Raw genomic sequence first — 5,958 nt, 5'->3', positions numbered from 1 at the left:
ATATTTATATGTATGTGTGTATATACATGCACACACACACACACACACACACACTCCATACAATGAGAAGTTAAAAACCACCCACCTAAATTAAAAAAAAAAAGGTTCTTTAAAGTCTGTCATTCTTTAGGGAAAAGAAATGATGGACAACCTTGTTCAGTGGACTTCAATTAGGTAGAGCACACAATTTATAAACATGGAACTTGTGGAGAAGAGGCATATAAGATGCACAGGCTTGGACATCAGAAGATCCTTGCTCTGTGCCTCTACATGCTACGACCTTCATGCTCAGTGAACACTTTCTGTCATGTAAGGGTAATCAGTATTGCTTCCTCACTGTGTCTAGAACATTAAGAATGCATTTCCCCGAAATGTTGGATAGTATCTTAACTATTGTATCATATCTTTTATTTTGATTGGGGACCCCTGCCAGATCCCCTCTACCCCAACTGGCATTTCAATGCCAATGTCCTGATGTTTATGCTTACTTAGACTTTGGGCAAAGAGCTAGATCCAGTGCATCCTAAGAAAACACTTCTCTTCTAGCACAAAAGCTGTAAACAGCTCTTTGTTTGCTACATTTGGTATCCAGTGATGGGTGCATTTTTCTGGGTTTCCTGAATATGATCCCAGATGCGGGACCCTGAATTAGCTAGAGTTGAAAACGGGGGCAGGGAAAGTGTTGCAGTCAAGTTGAGACATCCTTAAGCTGATTCCAGCAGAATTGAAAGAATAAACCAGGATAAAGTGTGCACTGCAATTAGCAAAGTGACACGGTCAGTAAAATGCTATCTTGTGGGGTGCAGTAGGGAACTATAATAAATACAGTATTGGGGGTCCTGGAGAAAAAGAGAAGGAAGGCCAAAGCAGCTGAAGCGGGAGAGATAAGCAGAGGTTTGATCATCGAAGTCTTTGTACAAATTTGAAGGAGCTCTGACTATACTCTGTAATTCTTACTATTTGGTGTGTTGTTTCCTTGTTTGATAACAAAGCTATTTTTGAGCTAAGGAGAGGGTCTCCATGCAGGGTAGCTTATTTTCTCAAAGTGAAATATTACTATTTTTTTGTTGTAAACAAAGCACATATAATGGGAAATACTGGAGGTCAAAGCAAAGTTTGTATTATCAGTTGAGAAAAGGCATTTGACTCATTTTTAAAATTAAAATGTCTAAAATTTCTATCTCATTTGCAAATGTGTGACAAGCAATCTGTGCTGAAGGTTTACAGATCTCGGGTGCATCTCGGAGCTGGGGAAACATCCCATAGAATGGTGAAGTGCCAAGTATTTTCTATAATGGAGTAAATAATTATCTTCTGATAATTGGGCTAATTGCCTAAAGTGTATTATTTTCTGCCATTTTCCTATGGTTATTCAACTGTTGATCAAAGTTGTAAGGAAACTACAATATAGAATATTAGCTAATACAATGACCCATTTTATTTCTCCCAGAATTGGATTCTATGTGCTTGGACACTGTATGACCTCTTGCTTCACATTGTGAAGATGTAAATGTGACTTTTAGATGTTATTCTGGCTGGCGAGTTCAGCTAGCACCATTGTTCTTCGCAGTTCTTGCTGAGGAAGTGCTCACTGCAGTGTGATACCAGCATGGGCAATGCTCTTGCTGCGGCTCTCCTTCACTGCATTCAAAACAGGAAACTTAGCCATGGCGGTAGTTTGTCTCTGTTTCTGTGTTCACATCCCTCTTCACTTTCCACTTTAAAATAATTTTCTAATATTCCTTATTTATTTATTTAATTGATTGATTGATTGATTGATTGAGGCAGAATCTCGCACTGTAGCCCAGATCAGAGTGCAGAGGCGGGATCTCAGTCCACTACAACTTCCGCCTTCAGGGTTTGAGCAATTCTCCCACATCAGCCTCCCAACTAGGTGGGTTTACAGGCACTACCATGCCCTGCTAATTTTTGTATTTTTAGTAGAGATGGCCAGGTTGGTCTCGAACTCCTGACCTCAGGTGATCCGCTGCCTTGGCTTCCCAAAGTGCTGGGATTACAGGCATGAACCACTGCCCGACTACCTCATATTTTTAATAAACAAAAAAATCTGTTGAGTTTTTAAATTTGTATTATGTTTTCAATTAGTCATTTGAAAAAGTGAGTATTCCAGATGAAAATAATGAGACTATTTTTGTCACAAATAAAGATACAAAACATGGTGAAGTATAAATGATGATACAGCATTCTGCCTAGTATATTCTTTTGAAATGTCTTAATAATTAAATATAAGAAGAAATATCAGTTCACTAAATGAGACAACAGAGTAATTCACTTGCTATAATCATGCTTTAATACACTAATTACATAGTTTACTCTTTAGTATAATATGCTACTTTTCATACTTGGATGGGTAATATTTTCTGTGAACACTAGATTAATTAATAATTATAAATTGCTATAGCTTAGGATAACAAAAGGTCTTTGGCTCCAAAATAACACTCTAATTGTCAGTGTGATTATTTCATTTGCAGTGATTAATGATGCTGGCATTTGGTTCATAATAAAATTGTATTACTTTGTATTTCTCCAGTATTCTTTTTCTAAGAACTTCAAAGTATTTCTGTTTTCTTATACCCTTGAGAAGTAATGCAGTGTGAAAATACTTTATAATAATTTTAGTTTTATAATGGTAAAGTAACTAGCTATTTTTACAATATTATGCATTATTTTAAATGATTCAAAATGAAAAAGTAACACTTTTATATTTTTTTAACCCAAACCAAATAATTCATAACTTCTTGTATGTTGACTGTTAATTTCATAATGCCTCTACTTATATTTAAGTGACTGTATTAGTTATTTTTACCTGTTAATGTGTGAACTTTATTACATTTCAAACTGAAATTATTGATTTAATGAAAGATACTAATATTTGTCCCAGGAAGCTTAGACATAAAATTCTAGCTATTTTGTATCAAGTACTTAGGGGCTATGTAATACACTTCTGCATTAAATACACTCCTGGCATTTAGTGAATTCTTGTAATGTTAAGTTGCCTCAGCTTTCATTTTGAATATAAATGACTCTCCCATATGAGAAGCAGGGCTCAGTCACCCTTGACACAGTTTCTAATTCTACACCACCCTGTCCCCAGGTTCTCAGTGGGGCTGGTGCAGATGCCTGCCTTATACAACTGCCTTCTGGTGACCACCATCCTATGGGAGATGCAGCCTGCCTAACTGGCCTATGGACCCTCACACCCTACATGGACTGCAGAGATATGACACAGTGAGTACCTCTCCATCACAGGGTGAACTCCTGAACTTGAGCCTGCTTGCTTGAAACCCACCAATTAAAATCCCTGCCGGAAAACTTCTTAGCTAAAGCCCTAGACCCAATACAGGCCTTGGCACTGCCTTTCTCTTTCTCTCTGTCTGCACTCCCTAATCTCAGGTGTGGTTTTCGGACATGCCATGTGTTAGCTGCAAAATAAAATGTACAAAAATTCCATAGCTACTTACAAACAGATTAACGTATTTGATAGAAAGAAGAGTAATAATATAACGGTAGCAATTAGAACTAAAAGACAGGCATCCAATGCTATATACAACATGCAAAAATTTTGCAAGAGGGAATTATATCAGTGAAACCAAGATATGCACTGGCATAATAGGTAGTCAACAAAAATAAAGTGAATTCATTGACTGAAATTTGTTGAAGATTAGGAAGACTTTACTTGCAGAATACAAAAGATCCAGAAGAGGTATTTAAAGAATTGTGAGAATGAGCAGCAGGAATGTAAGATTCAAGTAGAATTACGGGAAGGGATGGAAGATAATGTGTTTCAGACATTAAGAGTGACAGATATAGAGATGTGAGGAAGTGTTTTGAATGCATCTCTGCCCAGCAGTTTACATACTATTTTTCAGTTTTTTCCACTATCAGGCATCAAAAAAGAGAATATTTATTTATTCATGTTTTTGGAAAAAAAGAACACACAAATTTATCAGTAGTAGTATTAATGGTTTCTTATTTCTCACCAGGTTGGTGGTTATTATAATCTGGGCATTTTTTTGAAGATGAACTTTGGTGGTAAAATTAGGTGTTGTTAATTCTATACCTAGTCTTTAGTTGACTCACCTACGTTATTATTTCTCTGGGAAGATTATAAGGTAATATAAACCTATCTCTGAAAATTTGCACAATTTAAAATTATATTTTGCTAAGTCTTGAACAATAATTATTAGCAGTTCCTTCACAGTAATTTTCCCCCAGTTAGAGAAAATATAGCAATTTTTTGAGGAAAAAAATGCAAATCTGAAAATTCACTTATTCTCATCCAAACTAAAGCTATTAAATCACATTAGAGTAATTATATTCTTCATAAAATTGAGTGGCTTACAGATCACAGAAAGATATGACACAATAATTCTAAATCAGACTAATATTCCTATGATTAAAAAATTTTATACTTTTCACCTATCAAAAGGTGATCTATATCCTGGTCAATTACTGGAATTTAAAGATAAGCAATTATTTAGGCATGGAAGAAGAAACTGTAATTCTCCTATAAGGGGAAAAATATTTAGACTGGTATCAGGTTAGACAAAATGAATGTTCTATTATGAAAAGATAGTGAAAGGTCTATAAAATTCTAAGAATTGAGTGCACTCCAAATTGTTTTTAAAATGGCGCCAAACTCAAATATTTTTGAAACAAACTCTAATCATCCAAGAGATAAATCAGAACAAAGAGGAAGAAGTAATTTGTGAAACCAATATCAGTAATGCTAAAGGCTACATCATTTTGGATTTAGTATATATTTAAAGTATATTATAAATGAATTTACATTACGTATTTGTAAAAATATTGACTATGTTATGACTTATTATTTGACAACTATGAGAAAGCTAACCAATATGCTAAAAAATGTAATTTATCAAAGATGTGGGTGAACAAAACTAAAAACCTGATCTTGTCACTTTTTAAAGTCTTTCTCAAAAATAAATTAATTACTGATTTTTAAAAAAATGTTTATGAAGGTAATTACAGAAATACTGCCCAAACTCTTCTAGAAAATAAAGCAAAAATGTTTCTCAGCTCTTTTAATGAGGCCAACATATATTTGATACCAAAATCTGATGAAGACATTACAATAAAATAACATGCGTACAAAATGTATAGACATAGATGCAAAAAATGCCTCAACAGAATATTCTTAAATTGAACTCACCAATATATAAAAATGACCAAGTAAGATTCATTTCATATGTAAAGATTATTTTATATCCTAAAATAAATTAATATAATTTATCAGTAATCAAAAGAGGAGAAAAAAATCTGTTTAAATTTTTTTTTTTTTTTTTTTACAAAATTCAGCATCTTTGAATGATTGTAAAAATCTTTCCTACTATGATCAGGAAGAAGGCAAAAATAAAATACCCTTTTACCATTCCTTTTCTAGATATTACTAAAGATCCTACCTAATCTAATGAGACAGGAAAAGGAAATAGATGTAGAGACTGGGAGGAAATAAATAAATCTGTTCTGTTTGCAGATGGGATGATTAGCTATGCAGAAAACATGGAAGAATCAACAACAAAAACCCTCCTGGAACTAATAAGTGATTATAGTACAGTCGTATTTACAAGTTTAATACAATATACATAAATCAATTTCTTTCCAACATACTAGCAATGAACAAGTGGAATTTCAGATTAAAAACACAATGCCATTTACATTAGCACACACAAAAAAAGACAGGTATAAATCTAACAAAATATATGCAAGATCTACAAAAGGAAACTACAAAACTCTGATGAAAGAAATCAAATAACTAAATAAATGGAGTGATATTCTATGCTCATGGATAGAAAGATTCAATATTGCCAATATGACAGTTCTTCCCAACTTTATAGGTTCAATAAAATCCCAATTAAAATCTTAGCAAGTTACTTTGTGAATACTGACAGACTGATTATAAAGTTTATGTGGAGA

At 33.7% G+C, this 5,958-nt stretch overlaps 1 pseudogene; it reads left to right on the top strand.

Annotated features, from left to right (window-relative positions):
• The first annotated feature begins 225 nt into the window (after positions 1-225).
• The window catches only part of LOC116527432, a 36,403-nt pseudogene continuing 30,670 nt past the window's right edge, over positions 226-5,958 (top strand).

This window comes from Sapajus apella, unplaced genomic scaffold, assembly GCF_009761245.1.
Source record: "Sapajus apella isolate SASKATOON/1434 unplaced genomic scaffold, GSC_monkey_1.0 scaffold54, whole genome shotgun sequence".
NCBI classification, from domain to species: domain Eukaryota; kingdom Metazoa; phylum Chordata; class Mammalia; order Primates; family Cebidae; genus Sapajus; species Sapajus apella.
This window is presented reverse-complemented; position numbering and strand designations above follow the sequence as displayed.